This window comes from Balaenoptera borealis (assembly GCF_965194805.1).
Source record: "Balaenoptera borealis genome assembly, chromosome: 1".
Taxonomy (NCBI): domain Eukaryota; kingdom Metazoa; phylum Chordata; class Mammalia; order Artiodactyla; family Balaenopteridae; genus Balaenoptera; species Balaenoptera borealis.
The window spans coordinates 170,256,639-170,279,257 of NC_138860.1; the positions used below are offsets into that span (position 1 = coordinate 170,256,639).

Here is a 22,619-nt window from a genome sequence, read left to right on the forward strand (position 1 = left end):
AATGTAGAAATGCTTCTCAATAACTTTCCCTGTCACTATAATCACAGTAGCACACGTATAATACAGTGGAGCTGTGTTATGTGCCAGGCTGATTATTCCTTCTACAGACAGTGCTTGGTACCCAGGTAAGTTCAGGGGCCTCTTGCGACAAGCATCCGCAGGAGTTCTGGAGGCCCAGGGCAGGAACACGGGCCATGGCTCTAGTCAAAGCCGGTGGCGATTCCTGCCTTTCCCAGTTATGGTGGAAGCACAGCAACAGCCCAGCCTTGCCTTTGCCCTCCTGTGCCAGCCAGAGCCAGAGCCGGAGCCAGGGCAGCCTGGGACCTTCCCCAAATGGGGTCCTCCCCCTTCCCCCCCAAACCCCAGACACTCAGATTTGCAGTTCTCTTTCTTCCCAGTGAAAACAGAATCGCCTCCCAGGATGGGCCGAGATGACTGTTGTAATAAAAGCGGTTCATTACATCCCTCTACAAGGAGCTGTTTAACGAGCATGCGCTGGTGCTCTGTGGCCCTTTGGAACCAAATGCAAATGAAATACATTCCACGGTATCATTTAATGAGTTTAGAAAGGTACGGAGGGCTGGAAAGAGGGGGTGACAGGGGATAGAGGCAGAGAAAGAGGAAAGGATGAGGGAGATGGTTTAGCATCTGAGCAGAGAGGTTGCAGGAGGGGAGGGAAGGAGGGGAGAGGGGGAGGGAAAGACAGAGGGAGTGAACAAGGAGGGAAGGAAGAGGAGAGATGGGGCCGTTTTTTTTTGTATCTGACTCTCCCAAACCCCCTTGAAGGGAGGGAAGGATTGGGCAGCCTTATTCTTTTCATTGAAAAAGTGAGGACACCCAATCCCGCTCTGTGCATCGTGCTGGGTGCTGGGGATACCACAATGGAGGCGGCATCCTGCCCGTGTGGGTTCGCAGTACGAGTGCAGTAGGCAGGCCTTGAGCAGTGATTCCACCCAAATGTGTGCATGTGAGTGTTTCTGTGTTTGCACGTGTGACTTTGCCTATGTGTGTAAGTGTGTGTGTGTGCATGAGTGTGTGGATTGAGATGTGAGACTATTTACAGGAGTGCATGTATGTGCAGGTATGTGAATGTGTATTATGAGCACATTTGTTTGTGTGGGAACATGTACGTGTACACACGTGTGCATTTGCTATGTGTGAGCACATGTGCATGTGTGTATCAGCACATGAAAATATTTATGGGAGTGCATGCATATGCAACTATATGTGTGCGAATGCATGGATCAGTGTTTGTGAACGAGTATATGAGAATTTTTATTTGACCACCTGTGTGCGCAGGTGTGTGAGTGAATATGTGTATGATCGTGTGTGTTTCTGTGAGTGCATACAAACGTGTATTTGAGTTTGTGTGTGAGTGCCTGTGTACATGCAACACTGTGCAACTGTGTGAATGTGCAAGTGAAGGCATGTACGAGTGTGTGTATGTGAGTGCTTATGTGAGTGTGTGAGTGCATTTACAAGCATGTGTTTGTGTTTATATAAGTGTACACATGCATGTGTGTATAAAGTCATGATTACCCATGCGACTATGTTTAAAAAAAGAGTAGGATAGTGGTTTAGAGAAAAGTGTGGGTCGAAATGTGACTACTGGACTGGAAAACCTGCTCTGTTACATCCTGGCTGTGTGCCCTTGGGCAAGTTACTTAACCTCTCTGGACCTCAATTTCCTCATCTATAAAATTGAGCTGAAAAAATACCCACCTTCTAGGGATATTAGAAGGATTACATTCATTAACATATCTAAAGCACTTAGTATATATTTAGACTTAGTACATGTTTAGTTCTGCATTTTAGCTGTGAGACTAATAAGGGCCAAAAATCAAAGGAAAAGGATTGATGGGTCCTGACATACCAGAGGTCAAAGGAGTCTTCTCTGAAGAAGTGCCACTTGTACTGAGACCAAGAAAGAGTCAAGAGGAATGTGTAGCGGGCTTCTACCCACTCTCCACCCTGCCTGCATCCCTCTCCTTCTGGTGAGACCACCCCAATTTCCCTTTGAAAACAACTCCCTGACCACTCTCAGCCCATTCAGGTGGGCTGACCCATCCTGGTTCCTGCCACCCAGGCCTGGCCACTCAGTGCACTTTACCCCCCTGATTACAGTGATTGTTTCAGGAGTGGGCAGATGACTAAATGCAGGTCAATGGGAATCATAGCAGAGACTGTGTTAAAGCTATCGGGAATGTAGGGTGTGATGCCAGCGTGACAGAAGCCTGACACTACCAGCATTTCTTCCCCACCTAGAGGGGAGAGAGTGACTGTGAATGATGCCGATACAGAGGAGATGCGAAGACTGTGTTCCAAAATGATAGCATTTGAATTCCTGGATCCAGCTGTACCTGAAGCTATTAACTCCTGGATTTTTCAGGTGAATGAACCAACTAATCCCCCTTTTTATTTCTTTTATTTAAATGGGTTTCAATTATTTTTGTCACTCCATTTGGAAGACTCTGAATGATATTGCACACTCCTGGAGAAGGGCACAGAATGTGGGAAGGCTCTGAGGAGGGAAAGTCAAGAAGCTACAATGCCAGCACGGCTGAAGCAATGGGAAAGTGTGGTGGGTTCCTGTGTATCAGAGATCAGAGGGACCAAAAGCCTCAGCATATTGGGAAAGTGGGGGGTGCATAGTGTAAGAGCTAGAAGGGTTGACATGCTTTAGAGTTGGGGTCCTCTCCCAGCCTGCCCCCAATGTCATCCTCACTTATTTAACCCTCATGCCTGACTCACTCCATCCAAAGTCCTGAATCCAAGACCCAGAAAAGATAGGGTTTATAGGGACCATAAATGCCACTTAGTCCAATATCCTTTTTATTTTATTATTTTGTTTTATTTTATTTTTTAGTTTATTTTATCAAATGATATATGAATATATTCTTTTGGTAAAAAGATATGATCCAGTAATGTGGAAAAAGCAAATAGCTTCATTTTACAGAATAGGAACAGTGGCCAGGTAGGTTATATAGCTCACCTAAAGTCATATAACAAGTTTGTCAGACATCTGGGGTCATGGAAACCTTCGGAATCCTTTCCATCTTATGTAAGAAAAAGATAACTTCTTAGCATTTACCATGTCCAGCCACTATGTTAAGCTCCTTACTTTCCTTGTTTTGATTCGGTCTTTACCACAACACTGTGAGGCAGCTACCATTATTTTCCTCATTTGATAGACAATGCAGCTATGGCACAGAGGTTAAGTAAGTTGTTGACTTCCCCAGGGTCATTCAGCTGTGTCGTGCAGCCAAGACTTGAACTCAGGCAGTCTGGTTCCAGCGCCCATGCCCTCACTTCTAGCAATAATGTATAGTTTGCAAGAGTAAATTTCTTTTAATAACCAGATCCTTCTACCGAGAAGACAGAGGGAACTGAGTGGTCCCAGGACTCTGAAGAAGAAGGCCCTCTAGCTGTATCAGAACTCTCCAGCGTGCTGAAAAGCAATCATTTGCTTCACTAGCTGACCCAGGATGTTACTCTTCCCCAGTCCATTTCTCAGCCTGAGTTCCAAGCTCAGCTCCTCACAACTTAGTCTACTGATAATCTCACCTCCATCCCATCTGAGCAAAACCTGAATGAGGCTGCAAGTTGTGAAACTACTACAAATCCCCATCCATACACACACACACACACACACACACACACACACACACACACGTATCTTGTAACAACATCTGTCTTTATAGAATCTTGGTTCTCTTTAGGAAAGGGTTAGTTAGAATAGAATACAAGGAAGCCTTACTTAGGCCAAGAGTACCTGTTGTAATCATCAGACCCAATCCTTGTATCTTTGTTTACCATATTGATATAACTTGCATATGACAAAATATACGAATCTTAAGTGTATATTTGGTGGATTGTAAAAATAAGCATAAATTCTTTCCCTTTCTGTATCTACACTCATGATGTGGCATTTCAGATTCTCCCATTGAGAATGAATGTCTGTTTCTTCATCTCTTCAATCTTCATTGTCCAACAGACTTGCTTTGACCAATGGGAACACTAGCAAGAAGTAAGCAAACAGGTGCTTCAAAGTGCTTGGTGATATGGGCTTTCCTTCTCTTGCTGCACTTGGAGACATGGGAATGAACCTGAGCTAACGTGCTGGAGGGTGAGAGCCCAGATGGAGGAGAACGGAGGTGCCTCAGCTAATAGCTTGCCACCTACCAGATGTGTGAGTGAAGCCACCCTAGATCATCCAGCTGCAGTCTGCAGTTCTAGCCAACCACAGACCCATGAGAATCAGCATCAGAGAGACACTGAGCTAGCCTCGACCTGATCAATTGCACAGACAGCCAATAGAATTGTGAACTAAATAACTGACTATTATTTACCACCAAATCTGAAGTTTGCTACATAGCAAAAGCTGATGCAATATCTCTATGAATTTTTACAAATGTGTACGCCTATGAAACCACCACCCATATCAAGATGTTGCACATTTCTAGTACCCCAGAAAGTTTCTTTGTTCCCCTTTCTGGTTAAGGCCCCAGCCCTGAACGATAACTCTTATTCTGACTTCTATGCTATAGGTTAGTCCCTATTAATGGAATCATAAAGCACTTTTTTGGTCCGATTTTTTTTTTTTGCTGACCATGTCTGTGATATTTATACATGTTTTGTGCATATTAATAGTTTGTTCATGTTTTAAAAGTGTTGTGTAATTCCACTTTTTTAGTCTACCACAATTTATTTATCATTCTCTCATAGATGAACATTTGGGTTGTTTTCTTTTTTGACTACTAAAAGTAAAGATTTTATGAACACTTACAGGTACGTGATTTGTGGATACATGCACTAAATTCTCTTGGACGCATACTGCTATGGGCTGAATTGGGTCTCCACCATCTCCAAATTTATATGTTGACCCCCCCTAACCCACAGTACCTCAGAATGTGATTGTATTTGAAGGTAGAATCTTTGAAGAGATGATTAAGTTAAAATGAGGTCACATGGGTGGGCCCTAATCCACTATGACTCGTGTCTTTATAAGAAGAGGAGATTAGGACGGACACACACGCAGAGGGAAGACCATGTGAAGACACCAGGAGAAGATGGCCACTTACAAGCCAAGGAGAGAGGCCTCAGAAGAAATCAACTCTGTTGAATCTTGACCTCCGACTTCTAGCCTCCAGAGCTGTGAGAAAATACATGTCTGTTGTTTAAGCCACCCAGTCTGATATTTTGTTCTGGCAGCCCTAGCAAAAGAATATGGCCCATAATGTATGCTACAACCAACCAAGTGCTAGGTGCTAGGCTAAGAGCTTTACACATTTCACTGGATTTTCACAAAACCCCGTGAGAGAGATGCCATTAGGATCTCCATTGACAGATGGGAAAACTGAGGCTCTAAGAGGTTTAACAAGTTGCCAGGGTTGTGTAGTTAGTATTATCAGACTTCTGCATGATTAACTTATTACAACTCAACACTAACTACACAATCCCTTGTGTGATTATTTGTTCAAACTTGGTTTCCTTATTAGATGGTGAGTCTCGTGAGGGTGGGGAGTGAATCCATCTCATTCCCTGCTGTACCCCGGTGCCCACCACGGCACATACCATGACAGCAGACTTGAATTCTTGGGGTCTCAACTCCTCCTACCACCTCCTGTGATTCCAGGGCTCTGTGATGGAAGAAGGGGAGGGGGGCTGCCAGGCAGGTCGCTTGCCTCTCTGCAGACAATTTAGGGAAGATAGTTTCCAGAAAGAGCAGCTGTGATTAACTCAAATGAACTGTAAAATTGGTTTTGGTTTAAAGGCTTTGCTTACTGAAGTATCGAGTGGTGGGAGGGGAGCGCACGAGAGGGAGGGGCCCAGCGACTTGGAGGGGCTGCCACTGCCCATTCTTTGGGCATCAGACTCTGGCCAAGTGTCCACCTAGTCCTACCCTAGGCTCTGGGCATTAGAAACAGCTGAGACCCAGGGTGGCCGTGGGGCGCTCACAGCCCAGACCTGATGAGGAGATGGGGAAACTGACAATTTCAGAACAATCAGACAAATGCTTGTGTAGGGGGAGCACGAGAGTACAGAGGAGTGGACCGTAGTCTGGGAGACGATGGGTGGGATGGGGAGAGTTGACATCATGCAAATGACCTGGGTTCAAATCCCAGCTCCACCACTTCCCAGCCAAGTGACCTTGGCCAGGTGCTTCGTGTCTCTGAACTACAGTTTCCTCTTCTGTAAAATGGGAATAATGATGATCCCCACAGAGGAGTTATATTAAATGAGATAATTATGCCCATAGCCCGGAGCACACACACCAGTTCAACACACCCGCTGTTAGCGTTGCCCACTGAGCAAAGCTGTAAGAAAGCTGGTGTCAGGCAGGGCCTGGGAAAAGGTGTTCTGGGAAGACGTACCAGCATGTGCCAAGGCCTGCACACAGCTGGGTCTGTGGGGTCAGAGTGGGAGCCGGGGGTGGTGAGAGATGGGGCTGAGGAGGTCTGCGTGGCCAGTTTACAAGAGCCCTGCAATCCGTGTGAATTGTTGGGATTTTAGTCTTCAGAGAAGCGGGGGCCATGGAAGGTCTTTGAGAGGGGGCATGGCATGTTCATTTAAGCTGTAGATTGTGCACTGGAGTTGGAGAAGGGGGCCGGGTCCAGGACAGTGGGGCGGCCGTACAGCATCTGGGGAGAGAAGATGGTGCCCTGGACCAGGTCGGGACAGCGTGAACAGGGGACAGAGGCGGGGAGAGACAGCAAGGTGGGCAGGGCAGGGCAGGGCGTCCCCCTGGATGGGGCTCCAGGGAGGCAGCAGCCGAGGGCGGCCCAGCTTTATGACTCTGCAAACAGATGGGGAGGCGGGTGCTGAGCTCGGGCCAGGACCCGGGGATGGAGCAGTGTCTGGGGCCAGGGGCTCTCTGCCTCAGGCCCCTGCAGGTGGCAGTGCCCGGGCTGGGCCGTGGGGGGACAGGAATGCCCAGACCCTTCAGCCACCCTCTGCCCAGCATGGCCGGTCCCGCCGCCCTCAGAACCGCCCAGACCCCGTTCTTCCAGCCGGAAGCTCCCTGAGCCCCGCAGCTGGCGTGGTCCAGCCTGGCCCTGCAGGCCGTCCTCTGCGGCGCTCAGCTGCTGCGGAAGGTGACCTTGGGCCAGTCCTGCTGTGCTTCTGTCCTCCTCGTCACACCTCTTGGTAATGCAGGGAAAGCCCTGGGTCATCTCCTGGCAGAGAGAAGGGGTGCAGGGGGGTGAACCCCAGCACGGTCAGGACAGACCCGGGGCCGCTGAAGCTCAGACCAGGAGAGAGTTGGGAACGGGCAGCCAGAGACACAGAGGGACTCAGTGACAGAGCAAGTGACAAGGAGAGAGAAGCAGAGAGAGAGGAGAGGTTGGAGTGAGGCCTTGGACCCGGCCCCATGCACGGCCTGTCCTCACCAGACCAGACTTGTCGGGGGGCAGGGAGTCACCGGCCTCCAACGGCCCCCCTTCTCTGTAGTTCATATTCTCAGAGAAAAGAAATTACTTTCTGTCCAATTAATCTAATTAGACGTAATCAAGTTGTGGAGATCTGTGCAGCAGGGTGAGCGATTAGGAAAAATTACCTCCCCACAAAGAGTTTAGATCTAATTTTTGTTTCATAATCTAAAGACCAAATGGAAACAACTGAGTTCCTTGCTGCCCCTGGCCAAGAACTGGAAATTCTCTGGAGGGGGAAGAGCATCAGCCCAGAGACAGGGTCCAGCTTCAGCCAGGATAAGCTCAGGGGACCTGCTGAGACAGGCAACCACACGACCTGCCCTCACCCTAGGGGACGGCCACTGTCCACCTCAGGTCCCCGTCACACATCAGGCCACACTCATACATGCCCACACCCTGGGACAAATGTGACTTCCACATGTGCGCCCTGAGGTTGTTAAACACACAGCTTAAGACCATCATATACACTCAGAGGCAGATGTGCACGTGCATGCGTGCACACACACAGGCGCGCGCACACACACACATGCACACAGCATTTCACACAGGTGCACGGCCGTCAGGAGCCCTGGCTAGTCCGGGTTAGTCGCAGCTCCACTGCTAACTGGATGCTGGGCTCAGTCTCCCATGGGTAACAAGTGACTTGGGCTTCATTTCGTAAGCCTCTTGCAATTGTGACAGCTTGGGATTTGACATCCTCTCTCTCAGCCTCTCCCTCCTTCTTTCAAATCCAGGCTGGCTGAGAACATAAAGCCTGGGAGGGGGCGCCCAGGGGGGTTCATGAGGTGACACTCCTTACCAAGCAAGTCCTCCACCAGCAAAGCAGGGACGCACCCCAGCCGCCCCACGTGGCCCCAGAGCCGAGTCCAGTGCTGGGAGGGCACTAGGGCTTCACTGTCCCCACGAGCAGATGCGTCTGTGCTGCACAGGGGCCGTCCCCCTCTCACGCTGGGCCCCGTCATTAGCAGCTCCCAGGGTGGGAGTTTCCAGCCGGCGCCAGTCCCGGGCCAGGCCTCACCCTCCCGGGCCCGGCACCGCGGCACCACCTGCTCCTTGAATATTTCTCTGAGAATCGAGCTGGAGAGGGACCAGCCCGGGGAGGCGAGGGGGAAGAGCATCTGGAGCCCGAAGGCTGAAGATGGATTAATTTATGCCCTGAGGCTTCTCAGCTGGAGCGGGGCCCTGGGGAAAGTTGGGGGAAGGGGGTGGATAGAGTCCCCAGGTGCAGGCACAGCCTGGAGTCAAGCGGTGGGGAGCATGTCACTGAGGGTCACAGGGCCCTGGGTGTCCCTGAGGGGTGACATAAGAGTCCTGCCTTGCTGCCTCTGTCCCTCCCCCTCTCTGTACAGCTATGGCCGCCTGAGCCCCACTTATGAGACCAGAAGGCTCCAGGCTCCAGGACCAATCCTGCCCCAGCTGAGGGGTTTAAGGAGTTCCGGGGGCAGGTAAGGGGGTGGGGTTGGATCTGGAGTCTGGCCTGGTTTTGAGTCCCGGCCCCTGACTCACCACCGGACCTGAGCGGCACCTCACCCCCACCCCCATTCTCTGGGCCTCGGGCTCCTCATCCTCCAACAGGGTGAGGGGCCTGCAGGGACCACACTTGGGCTCCCACCGGGCATGAGGGTGGGGGGATCTGCAGGAGCGCAGTGGACATTTGTTCCCATGCCCTCTGTGACCTCGCAGTGCCTGACTCCAAGTCAGTGCCCAGTAAATATCGATTAACCTGGTGAGATGATGAAATGAGCTAATGTTTGTGTCTGGGCCTCATGGCACCAAAATCTAAAATGATGTTGGGAAACTGAACAACCAGAGAGCCAGCTGGGTGGAGGCATCGGGGGTTTGGCTGTCAGTCTTCAAGGAGAACTTCCTGGAAGAGGCAGGCCTCGGGCTGGGTAGGACTTGGATAGAGGAGGGAAGGCGTGCTGGGAGGGGGGGACTGCACGTGCACAGCAGGGAGGTGGGAAGGGGAGGGGTCAGGGTGAGCCCTCTCTCTCCTGTGTGCTCCTGCCGGTGGTGTGATGGGTAAGAGTTTGGGTTTTGGAATCAGACAGACCTGGATATAACTTGCTTTTGGTGCGACCTTGGACGAGGTCCCTTTACCACTCGGGGCCTCAGCGTTGTCAGCTGTGAAGTGGGGGTAATGACACCCTGTCCTCACAGGGTTGTTGTGAGGCTGGTGCTGTGTATTGTGTGTGTGTGTGTGTGTGTGTGTGTGTGTGTGTGTGTGTAGGGTGGGGGGATCCCAGCACAGTGTTGGGCTCCCAAGGGACTCTTGGTAACAGGGGCTCCCTCCTCTCTGTTAGCTCATCCAGGTCACCTGCTGTCCCCAGGGGTGGCATCCTCACTCACCTGGTCACATGTGACATGTGGTCCCAGCAGGGAGCAGGGACCTGGGTGGGGGCATGCACATGTCACCCCTCTCAGGGAACCAGTCTCTACTTGCCATGAAACAGACCCTAGAACCTCAGAGCTGGGAGGCCCCTCCAGCCCCTCTGCCCTGTAGGAGCCTGACACAGAGAGGTTAAGGGAGTGGCCCAAAGTCACCCAGCCCCCAGTGAGGGCCTTCCAGTGCTCTGCTCTGTAACAAACCCCTGAACTGAGTGCCTCAGGGGTCAAGGGTTCCTCTTCTCCCTTCGTCCTCCCTCTGCCCTCACATCCACCTGCTCCCTGGGCTAAGAAGAGCTGGAAATGGAACCCAGGGGCTCCCTGAGAGTCAAGGTCAGTGATCTGTAGACCCAAGTGGCCAAGGCCTGGGTCTGTGCTGGGAAGGGGAGGGTTAAGCCTTGAGCCACCCTTCTTGGTTGGTGCTTAAGTTGCAATTTCTAAAGGCCATCAGGAGCTCCATAGAGCAAACATTTTATCTCTTAATGACACTGCAGACGATTAAGGAAGAGCCCATCTCCCAGACAGCATTAAAGAGAGGCCATCCATTACCCAGCATGGTCTGGCCTGGCAGCTGGAATAACTTTCCCAAAGACATGCCCGGGTGAGGGAGGGATTCTTTCAGCTCTGCTGTCAGCAAACTTGGCCAGGGCTCTGGGGGGAGAGGGTGGATACTCAGATACCAGGCTGAGAGGACATTGACACAGGCTGGGTTTAGTCAACATGAGAAAGATCTCCCAGTCTCAGTGGACCACAAGCTGACGGCCATTCACCTCTATAGGTTATATTATTCTTAAAATTAGTTCAATCAGGACCAGTGTCGCCTTTGGATTCACAGCAAGGCAGTCTTCTGGAGACTCAGCAACAACAACCCCACATGGAGACTAATTCAAAATCTTCCCTCGTCAGTTTGGGCATGTGGTTCAAAGGCAGGTGGTATCCGGAACGAGCACTTGACTTGTGGTTAGAAGATGTGGGTTCAATTTTGCCTCTGTGACCTTGACAAGTGACTTTGCTAACAATGACCACAAATATCATTGCTTGAGCATTTATTGCCCAGCTTGTACCAGACACTTTCTATCTGCCCTTTCATTTCATCCTCTCTTGTAAGGCAGGTGTTTCTACCCTCATTTTATATACAAAAGGACTGAGGCTCTAGAGACAGGTCAAGCTCACCCAGCAGCAGAGCTGTGATTCAAACCCACGTGTGTCTGCTCATGTTCCTTTCACTGTACTACACATGCCCTCTGAGCCTCAGTGTCTTCATCTGTAAAATGGGAGCGACAGTACACACCCTGTATAGCTCACAAGGCAGTTGGTTAGTACCAGTGACGTGGAGGATGGGAAATGTGCCATGCACACAAGGAAGGTGCTGGACACATATGTGTACACACGTGTGCACACACACACAATTGTCCACCAGGGGACACAAGTCAGTTACTATCCAGGGATGAGAAGTTACAGAAGCTTTTCTGTAATGAGCTTATTTTGTTGTCCACTGAGGTGTGATTAATTTAGCATCTAAAAGGCCCTATACCCAGCTTCTGAATGGATAAGTTTCACAGTATGTATGAAAAAAATCCCAAACGCCCATATCTTTGAGGCAGCAATTCTACCATCAGGAAACATAATCAGGGCTGAGCACTCAGGCTTACATATAATGATGTTCACTATAGAGTTATTGATAGCAGCCAATGTCTGGAAACAGACCGTCCAATAGAGGAACAGTTACATGATATAGTGTGTGTCCATGTGATGGAATATTATGCAGCCAACAAAAGTCATGGTGTGGAGCACAGTGCATGATCTGGGAATGAGAGAGCAGAACCAATCACTTCATGGGCCATGTGATCCCCAAGGAGGCATCTCTCTTAGTAAGATGATGGGTGATTTCTATTTCTGCTGCTTACTTTTCTGCATGGACTCAATCTATTTTTAAAATAGTTGAATAAAATGTACTGCACATCTCCCTAGCTCTAGAATGGGGACTGTGGAGGATAATTTCAGCTTTGCTGTGTACCTTGAGTCATCACCACCTCCCCTACATGTTCTAACCCTAGGGTGTCCCCCAAGACCCCTCACCCTACATTCAGGGCCCAGCCTCCTCTCACTTGAAGTTCTGTCATCGGCTTTCCAGTGTTTTCGAGTCTCCTGAGCGCCCCATGTTTCTTCTTGCTGGTGTCAGTGTTTCTGACCCTCTAATGCCCCCAAAGTCCTGTCTCTAACCTGTCATGGGTGGGGAACCAGATCACCAGGCATGTTAGAACCATATCTGCATTAGTCCTTGATCTCTAAGTGAGGACATGAAGGGGGCACCTCTGTTTAAAAGTACAAAAAACTTGTGCTTTCAGACATGGCTCATGTAACCTGCATTTTGGTAATTCTAGGGCTTTCTGAGTTTTCCTGTTGCATTCCAGATAGCTGAAGCTGGCCAGATGCTTGATTCCTGGATAAGTGAGGCGTGGCTGAGTGTGAATATACAGCTGTAGTTCATTCTTATATATATATTTGCTTATTCAATCAGCTAATATTTATTTGGAGCCCTACTCTGTGCCAGGAACAATTCTAGATCCTGGAGATATAACAGTGGAAAAGATAGACCTTGGGGGAAGACAAAAAAATAAGTAAATAGATGAAATTATGTGTTTCAGATAGTGATGGTAACTATAAAGGAGCTAAAGCCAAGTCATACAGCAGAGAAGGACCAGTGTGAGTCGGGGGCAGTCAGTCTCCAGAAAGGCAGTCTATTGCATGTTTATTATTATCCTGCTGTGTGACAGGCTCCCTGTCGGGCAGGCAGCTGGGTGAGGTTGCACCGACACAGGCTCTGGGCACAGACACAGCTGGGTCTACTCCCTATCTGTGCAGCCGCCCCAGTGGACAGAAAGCCTCTCCTTCCCTGGTGTCCGGAAAAACTCCCAGAGCAGACGCTCATTCACTCTGATTGGCCCATCGTGGGTCACGTGACCCCTTCTAAACTAATCACTGGCCTGTGGCTGCAGCACTGCTATTGGCGAGGCTTGGTCAGGTTGCCCATGCTGGTAGCCAGGCAATGAGGCAGCCTCATTTGGACCATTTTGACCGATGGTAGGGGAGGGTGGCTCCCAATAGAAAATTGGTGCCACATCTTCTTTATCTGTTCCTCTGTTGATTGACGTTTAGGTTGTTTCCATGTCCTGGTTATTGTAAATGGTGCTGCAATGAACTTTGGGGTGCATGTGTCTTTTTGAATTATGGTTTTCTCTGGGTATATGCCCAGTAGTGGCTTTGCTGGGTCACATGGTAGTTCTATGTTTAGTTTTTTAAGGAACCTCTATTGGGATTGACATATGTACACTAGTGATACTACGTATAAAATAGATAACTATCTCTAAATGAGAACCTACTGTATAGCACAGGGAGCTCTACTCAGTGCTCTGTGGTGACCTAAATGGGAAGGAAATCCAAAAAAGAGGGGGTATATGTATACGTATAGCTGATTCACTTTGCTGTACAGTAGAAACTAACACAACATTGTAAAGCAACTATACTCCAATAAAAATTAAAAAAAAAGAAAAAGAAAATTGGTGCCTGTGACAGAAGAGGGGCAGAAGACCTACTCAGGAGCACAGCTGCACCATTTCTCTCTTTCTTCCTCATCATCAAATGTTCCCTTCCTCATCCAATCATTCCCATTAGAATACAGAGTGCAAACATTTCTCCCACTTAAAAGAGAAATAAACCTCCCTTGACCCTTTGCTCTCCTCCTCTCTTGAACTTGACTGAGTTGTGTCCATACGCATTCACTTAAGCAGCTCTTGTCATGGCTCCAAGTGACCTCCTTGTTGGATCCAGTGGACAAGTCTCAGTCCTCATCTTGCACACATAATTATAATAGGGAAGAACAAATCTGACTCCATACTGGATCTGTTTCTTTTACTTGAACCTTTGTATTCTGTTGCTTTTGCTCCAAGAATGTTGCCTATAGCCTGACATATACAGGACAGCCTGTTCTCAAGGCTCTGACCTTCTCCATTCACATAGAGATAAAAAGTGGCAGAACATATATGTATCACTGAATCACTTTGCTGTACACCTGAGACTAACACAGCATTGTAAATTAACTATACTTCAAATAAAAAATGGTAAAAAAAAAAAAAAAGAAAAAGTTGTAGAACAGAGAATAACATTCGTCTTGTTGGAGGTTTTTATAGGAACATTGTGACTGGACCTATGCGGACGGCTGAAGGAACAAAGAACTCCAGCACCAAGAAGTTCCCAGCAACAAGCCACACCCCCTCCCCTTTTAGTATAAAAGAAGCCTGAATTCTAACTTGGGTGAGATGGTTCTTTGGGACACTAGTCCGCTCTCTTCTCGATCTGCTGGCTTTCCAAGTAAAGCTGCTCTTCGTTGCCCCAACACCTCGTCTCTTGATTTGTCGTCCTGTCGTGTGGTGAGGAGTATGACCTCGGACTCGGTGACATAATCACTCCCACCTCCTTTCCTTCCAGGACACCACACCCTTTCAGTTTTCCTCCCACCTTGCTGGCCTCGACTTCTGTCTCTTCTGCTGATTTCTCCTCTTCTCCCACTCCCTAAATGTTGGGAGATGGGGTGAGGGTGGGTTTTTAAATGAACTGTAAAGTTCTAAGCAGTCTGAATGCTCATAACCCTCTTCTCCTGCTCTCAGCTTAATGCCTCTGCTCTGGCCACACTGTGCTCTCACTGTTCCTCCAACAGCCAGAAACGCTCTCACCTCAGGGCCTTTGCGCTTACTGTTCCCTCTTCCCCAAATATCTGTGTGGTTCGCTCTTTTCAGCATTTGTTCACAATGTCACCTTTCCTGACCTTACTATTTAAAAAATGCAGACTCCTCCTTACACAAAATATTTCTAAAGTTTTCTTGAGGTCCTTCTGAGCTTTCCAGCTGACAGCATGGGCTGCTATAGTCAGCAACATGATGACTGGCAATCTTTTCTCTCATGGCAACTTTATCCTATTGTTACATACCTTATTAAACATTTTGTCAGGAAGTCCATTTCTATACTCTTTTTGTACTATATTTAATGGTTTTTAAAGATAATATATTTATAGAAATAAAATAAAGATAAAAAGAAACATCCTTAAGAAAACCCTGCAGTATCCTCATTCCTGTACTCCATTTACACCATTTTACATACTATGTATTTGACCTACTGGTCTAGTGCCTGCCCCCTCCACTGAATATAATAAGAGCAGAGATATTCTCTTTTTGTTCACTGCTGATTCCCCAGCACATAGGACAGAGGTCAGAACATAGTAGGTACTCGATAGCATTGGTTGAAAGAATGTATGAATGCCCCAAATAGTTATCTTCCTTTATAAAGAGCTAGAAATATACAGCTAAGGAGGTTGCAGGCCTACAAGCAGGCTTTATTCCTAAAGAGGTTACCTGGGGATAGGATAGGCTGGGTGTAAAGACCAGAAGCCAGTAAAAGCCAGACATTGCGGGGAGAGGCTGGCAGGAAAAAGGTGGGAGCAGCATTGCATTACTGGTTCAGGGGTTGGTCTGTAGGCAATAGCACATGGGTATCTCTACTGAGGGAGAAGAGAAGGGACTCACATTTGGTGAGCACCTATTGTGTTTCACATTCCTTAGCCTTCACCACAACCCTAGAAGGTGGGAATTATTAGCCCTTCTACAGCTGAGTAAATAAAGGCTCAGAGAGACAAAGCAAGATAATGGTCAGACAACCTCTTGGTTATGCAATCACATTGATTTGCTCTTACCTTGTCTTGATTCTGGTAGGTTTAAAGTGGCTATCAAAGTTATATATTAAGCTTATGAATGTTGACCCTGGAAGAGTAGCTTGTATTGGGCCAATGATAAACTCTAGACAAAATATTTATAAAAATGAAAGGACTACTCTTTGAAGGGAATAAAGAGTGACCAAAATTTGGCAGAAACTGGAGGGGCTATGACCTTTACTAGCAGCGCAGCGCGCTGGGTGAGATCCATGGTTAGATTTTTTTCCCCCCTGAGGGTACTCCACTGTCCATGAAAGAAAGCTGAGTGGGAGAAGATATTTGCAAATAATATGTCTGACAAAAGGTTATTATCCAAAATATATAAAGAATTCATACAATTCAAAAACAAACAAACAACCTGATTAAAAAAAAAAAGAGGGAGGGGATATATGTATACATATGGCTGATTTACTTCATTGTACAGCAGAAACTAATGCAACATTTTAAAGCAATTATACTCCAATTAAAAAAAAAAAAAGATACTTCAAAAAAAAAAAAAGTGGGAAGAGGATCTGAATAGACATTTTTCCAAAGAAGATATACAGGTGGCCAACAGGTATATGAAAAGCTGTTCAACATCAGGCAAATGCAAATCAAAACCACAATGAGATATCACTTCACACCTGCTAGAATGGCCATTATCAAAAAGATAAGAAATAACAAATGTTAGAGAGAATGTGGAGAAAAGGGAACCCTCATTCACTGTTGGTGGCACTGTAAACTGGTGCAGCCACTATGGAATTTTTTGAGATTCCTCAAAAAATTAATAATAAAACTACCATGTGACCCAGAAATTCCCCTTTGTGGTATTTATCTGAAGAATATGAAAACACTAATTCAAAATGATATATGCACCCATATGTTCATTGCAGTATTATTTACAATAGCCAAAATATGGAAACAACCCTTGTCCATTAATGGATGAATGTATAAAAATGATGTGGTATATACACAATGGAGTACTACTCAGCAATACAAAAGAATGAAATCCTGCCATATGTGAAAACATGGATGGACCTTGAAGGTATTAAGCTAAGTGAAATAAGTCAGATGGAGAAAAACAAATACCATATGATTTCACTCATATGTGGAGTCTAAAAGACAAAACAAATACACAAACAAAATAAAATAAAAGCAAACTCAGAGATCAGATTAGTGGTTATGAGAGGGAAAGGGGGTTGGGGGTGGGCAAAATGAGTGAAGGGGGTCAACCGTATGGTGATGGATGATAGCTAGACTTGTGGTGGAGATCACTTTGTAGTGTACACAGATGTCAAATTACAATGCTGTGCACTTGAAACTTATATAATAAAAAAGATTGAATTAATTAATAAATTGTGGAAAAGATGCAAATCTCTCGGGCAAAATTCCCATACTTTATGTAGATCTCTTCAACCTCAAGGCAGTGGAGCGTAACTCCCCACTCAAGTGTGGGCTGCACATAGTGACTTCCTTCCAAAGAGTATAGTGTGGAAAGGGTGGGGGGAATAACTTTATAGTAGAGAAACCTGACAAACACTACCTCAGCCAGGAGAGAACGGCTACCTTCAACAGTCATAAATCACGTTGATACTTGTACCCTTGATATGATATGAGTGGCCCCTTACCCCTGTGCTCTTTCTCCTGCAAATCCATTACCCCCACCCCACCCCGGCTAATCGTTAGAAAAACATCAGACAAATTCTAATAGAAGGCCATCCAACAATATACTTGATCAGTACTCCTCAAAATTTTCAAGGTCATCAAAAACAAGGAAAGTCTGAGAAACTGTCACAGCCGAGAGGAGCCTAAGGAGACATGACAGCTAAATGTAGTGTGGCATCCTGGATGGGATCATGAAACAGAAAAGAACATTAGATAAAAACTAATAAAATCTGAATAAACTATGGACTTTACTTAATAATTATGCATCAATATTAGTCCATTCGTTAAAACAAGTTTATAAGACTAATGTAAGATGTTAACAGGGAAAGCTGTGTATGTGTAAAAAATATTGAAAACAAACAGACCCTCAGCAAACTGTGAGATGAATGAAAGAATGGAAGAAAAAAGCAAACATTTGTGAAAATATTAGAAAAATAATTTCAAAAGTTGATAAAAGTAACTCTTGAGATTGGGAATCTCAGTAAATCCCAAGCAGGATAATTATAAAGAAAGTCATAGCTAGACCCATCACAGCCAAACTGCTGCAATCCCAAGATTAAGAAAAGATTGTAAGGATAGTTAGAGGGCAGGAAACATATTAATACTGGGAACAAGAATAATAACAAAAGCTGATTTTATTTCAGATAAGTGGAGGCCTCAAGACAATGTAACATTTTTAAAGTTCTGGAAGAAAAAAAAACTTTTAACCTAGGATTTTTTTTTTTATCCAGCAAAAACTCAAAAAACAGTAGGTGAATTAAAAACATTTTCAGATAAATGAAAGAGGATAATATTTATTGTTAGCAGACCCACACTACAAAATATCCTAAATGAAGTTCTTCAGTCTAAAGGGAAATAATATTAGATGAAATTTCAGATCTACCCAAAATAGGGAAAAGCACTGGAAATGGTAAATATAAATACGTTTTTCTCTTCAATTCTTTCAGTTAGTAAATGGTCTAGAGCATCAATAATAACAGTGTATTGTGGAGTTTACAACGCAGGGAGAAATAAAATATATGACAATAATAGCCAGTGAATGAGAGTGAGTATAAATGGAATTGCATTGTTATAAGGTTCTTATATAAACAAAGTAGTATAGTGTTAAGTTAGACTGAGAGAAGTTAAGGATGCATACTGACCACTGAACTGACATGCGCAAGTGAGCCCAAGGGGAGAACAATATATTGTAATCATTAAAGAAAATACTAAGAATTACATGAAGAAGCATAATTAAAACATCATTAAAGGAAATAGATTAGAATTCTAAAACATACTCAGTTAACTCAAAAGAAGACAGGAAAGGAGAAACAGAGAATCCAAGAACAAATAAGTCCAATAGAAAACAAACAAAAACAGGTGATACAGCCAGCACAGACACAATACTTAAGATAAATGTCAGAGAGTCTCAGATTACTTAAAAAAGCAAGACACAACTATATGATGAATACAAAACATACACGTTAAATATAAAGGCACAGACAGGCTGATAGCAAAGAAGATGGAAAACGATATGCTAAGCATAAGAAAGCATATATGAATAAATAATAACGTCAGAGAAAGTAGACTTCAAGACAAAGAGCATGTAAGAGACAAAGAGGATCATATCCAAAGATTTCAATTTATCAAGAAGAAATGTGCTATGGACTGAACTACGTTCTCCCCCATATATAAGCCCTGTTGAAGCCCTAACCCCCAATGTGACTGCATTGGAGATAGGGCCTATAGGGAGGTAATTAGGGTTAAATGAGGTCAAAAGGGTGGGACCTTGAGTCAATAGGATTAGTGTCTTATGAGAAGAGGTACCAGAGAGCTCATTCTCCCTCTCCACCATGGGAGGACACAGTAAGAAGGTGGCCATCTGCAAGCAATGAAGAGAGCCCTCACCAGGAAGTGAATTGGCTGGCACCTTGATCTAGGACTCCCCAACCTTCTGTTGTCTAAGTCACCCACTCTATATTTTGTTATAGCAACCTGAACTGACTAAGAAAATATGAGAAACATGAAGAGAAATATAAATTACTAGTATCAGGAATGGTAGAGGAGATATCACTACAGATTATATGAACATTAAAATGGTAATAGGGAATAGTATGAACAGCTTTATGCCAACAAATTCAAGAACTTAGACAAACTCAAAAAATTTCTTGAGATATAAAACTTACCAAAACTAACAGAAGAAGAAATAGAAGCTCTGAATAGCCCTATATCTAATATTTAAATTGAATTCATAATTTAAAATCTTTTCCACAAAAACTTCTGGCCCAATTGTCAATTCTACCCAACTTTTAAGACATGAATAATATTAATTTTCCACCAATTCTTTCAGATAATAGAAGAGGAGGGGACATTTCACAATTCATTTCGAGGCCAGCGTAACCCCATCATCAAACTCCAATGAGGACATTAAAAGAAAGAAAATTAACTCAAGCACGTGAATGCAAAATGACTAAAAATATCAACACATAACATCTAGAAGTACATAAAAAGGATAGTACATTATGGCCAAGTAGAATTTATTACAAGAATGTAAGATTGGTTCAACATCAGAAAATTAAAGTAGTTCACCACATTAGTATAACAAAGGAGAAAAGCCATATGATCATCTCAGTAAATGCCAAGAAACTATCTGAAAAAATCAACTCTCATTCATAACAAAAACTGTCAGCAAACTAGAAATAGCAGGAAATTTCCACAGTCTTATAAAGGGCCTCTATATAAGATCTACAGCTGACATATAGTGAGGGATAGTGGTGAAAGGCTGAACTCATTCCCCCATCAGGAACAAGTCATGATGTATAATATCATCACTTCTATGCAACATTGTACTGGAGGTTCTAGTTAGTTCAATAAGGCAAGAAAAAGAAATAAAAGGCTTGAAGCTTGGAAAGGATAAATTAAAACTCTTATTGCTTATAGGTGACACACATGTTTTATAGAAAATCCTAAGGATCCACAAAAACTGCTAGTGATTTTAACAAATAGCAGGATGCAACTATAAGGAAAACCATAGAACTATAAGTGAATTTAACAAGTTGCAGGTATGAAAGTATCAAAATCAATTGCTTTCTCCATGTCAGAGGTTGGCAAACTATGGCCTGTGAGCCAAATCTGGCCTGCCGCCTGTTTTTTTTGTTTTTAATTCTTGAGCCTGTGAGCTAAGAATGCTTTAAAGTTTTTTAAAATAGTTGAAAACCATCCAAAAAAATAAAAATATTTGTGACATGTAAAATTATACAAAAATAAAATTTCAGTGTCTATAAGTAAAATTCTGTTTGGAACACAGCCAAAGCTCATTTGCTTATGTATTGTCTATGGCTACTAACATGCTACAATGGCAGAGTTAAGTAGCTGTGACAGAAAGTGTATGATCTGCAAAGCCTAAAATACTTACGTTCTGGTCCTTTACAGAAAGAGTTTGCTGAATCCTGCTTCATACTAAAACCAAACAATTGTTTAAAAAGTTAAAATACAGTACTGTTTGATTCAATAGCATCAAATACACAATATTTAAGGTTTTTTTAATGTGCAAGACCTTTATACTGAAGTCTATAAACTATTTCACAGGAAGATTAAGAAAGACAAATAAACAGAAAGATATATACTGTTAATGAATTAGAAAATAATACTGTTAAGATGTCAATTACTCTCAAATTGAAACTTTGATTTAACACACACACACACACACACACACACATGCAAATTTGTTTGTTGTGGTTTTTTTTTTTTGGTAGAAATCAACAAGATGTTTCTAAAATCACGCACAGATGCAATAAAACTAGACTAGCCAAAATAATCTTTAAAAAGAATTTGACGGACATATAATATCTGATTTAAAAACCATGAAGATAATAATCAAGAAAAAGCAAGAATAGAAATGGATCAATGAAGTAGAATAGAAAGACCCAAAATAAACCCACACACATATATGTTGTCTAAGACTGAGAGATATTTCAGTGGGAGAAAGGACCAACTTTTCAACAAATGGTGCTGTAATAACTGTTTCTATACATAAAAAATGATTAACCTAGACCCTTAACTTACACCTTATATAGAAATGAATTTGAGATGAAATATAGATGTAAACTTAGAGTAAAGAAAAAAACAAGAGAAAATCTTAGGAAAATATCTTTGTGATCTTGGGTGTAGACCAAGATTTCTTAAGACACACACAAAAAAGCATTATCCGTAATAGCCATAAAAATGGTAAATTGAAGTTCATCAGCGTAAAAACATTTGGCTTTCAAAATATGTCATTAAGAATAAAAAAAAAGCAAGTCACAGATTGGGAAAAATAATCACAATACCTATATCTGACAAAGAACTTATACCCAGAATATGTAAAGAAGTTTCACAAATCAATCATGAAAAGAAAAACACCATAAAAATCATCAAAAACTTAAACACACATTTCACATTAGAAGAGAAACCAATGGCCAAAACACACAAGGAAAATGCTTGAAATTACTAGTTATCAGGGATCTGCATAATGGGTGAAATTTAAAAGACTGACAATATCAAGTGTGGGTGAGGAATATGGAGTAAATGGAAATGGTACACATTTCTGGAGGGAATGCAAAATAATACTGTCACTAGAATGAAAACAGCTTGTCAGTTTGTTATAATGTAAAATATATACCCACTCTATGTCCTAGAAATTCCACTTTTAAGGACGCTTTTAAGTAATGAAAACTTTGGTCTATAAATAGACTATATAAGTATTTTAACAGCAAGTTTATTCATAATAGTCCCAGACTGGAATGAACTCAGTTGTTCATCAACAGGTTAATGGATAACCAAATTGTAATATATCCACATAATGGACTAACAATGAGCAATAATCAAGAATAACCTGCTGATCACCACAAACATAGATTAATCTCAAAAACATTACATTGAGCAAAAGACCCTAGATACCTTCCATGGGATTCCATTCCTATGAAATTGTAGAGCGTGCAAAATTAATATCCATGGCAGAAAGGGGCTGGGGTGGAGATTGATTGTAATGGAGCACAAGCGATATTATTGAGGTAGTGGAAATGAGATGTCTTCATAGGATGTTGGTTAGATGGATGTATGCAAAATTTCTGTACACATACATACAAATTAGGGAAAGGGGCACCATTTACTTGCTGACCCATCCGTCTACCGCTGTCTCCTCCTCACCCTCCTTTGCCCATCACAGCCCTGCTCTCCCTGAATATCTCTCAGATCCTCCATTCTATCCATCCCACTGCTGCTGTTCTCGAGGGATCAGTGCTGAGTTTGGGTTCCTCCAAAACAGCAGCTGGTTTATGTGGGAGGTGATCCCAGGAGGCACAGTGAGGAGAGGTCAGGGGCGGGAGGGAGGAAAGCCCTAAAGGCTGAATCAGAGAGCAGGTCATACTGTGGGCTCA

General features: G+C 44.2%; 1 long non-coding RNA gene across 1 annotated transcript; it reads left to right on the plus strand.

The window, feature by feature from the left end:
* The first annotated feature begins 647 nt into the window (after positions 1-647).
* On the plus strand, positions 648-5,448 carry LOC309631636. The gene is made up of 2 exons (XR_014246428.1): positions 648-4,027; positions 5,009-5,448. It is a non-coding gene; the product is annotated as an uncharacterized lncRNA (long non-coding RNA).
* Positions 5,449-22,619: the final 17,171 nt, after the last annotated feature.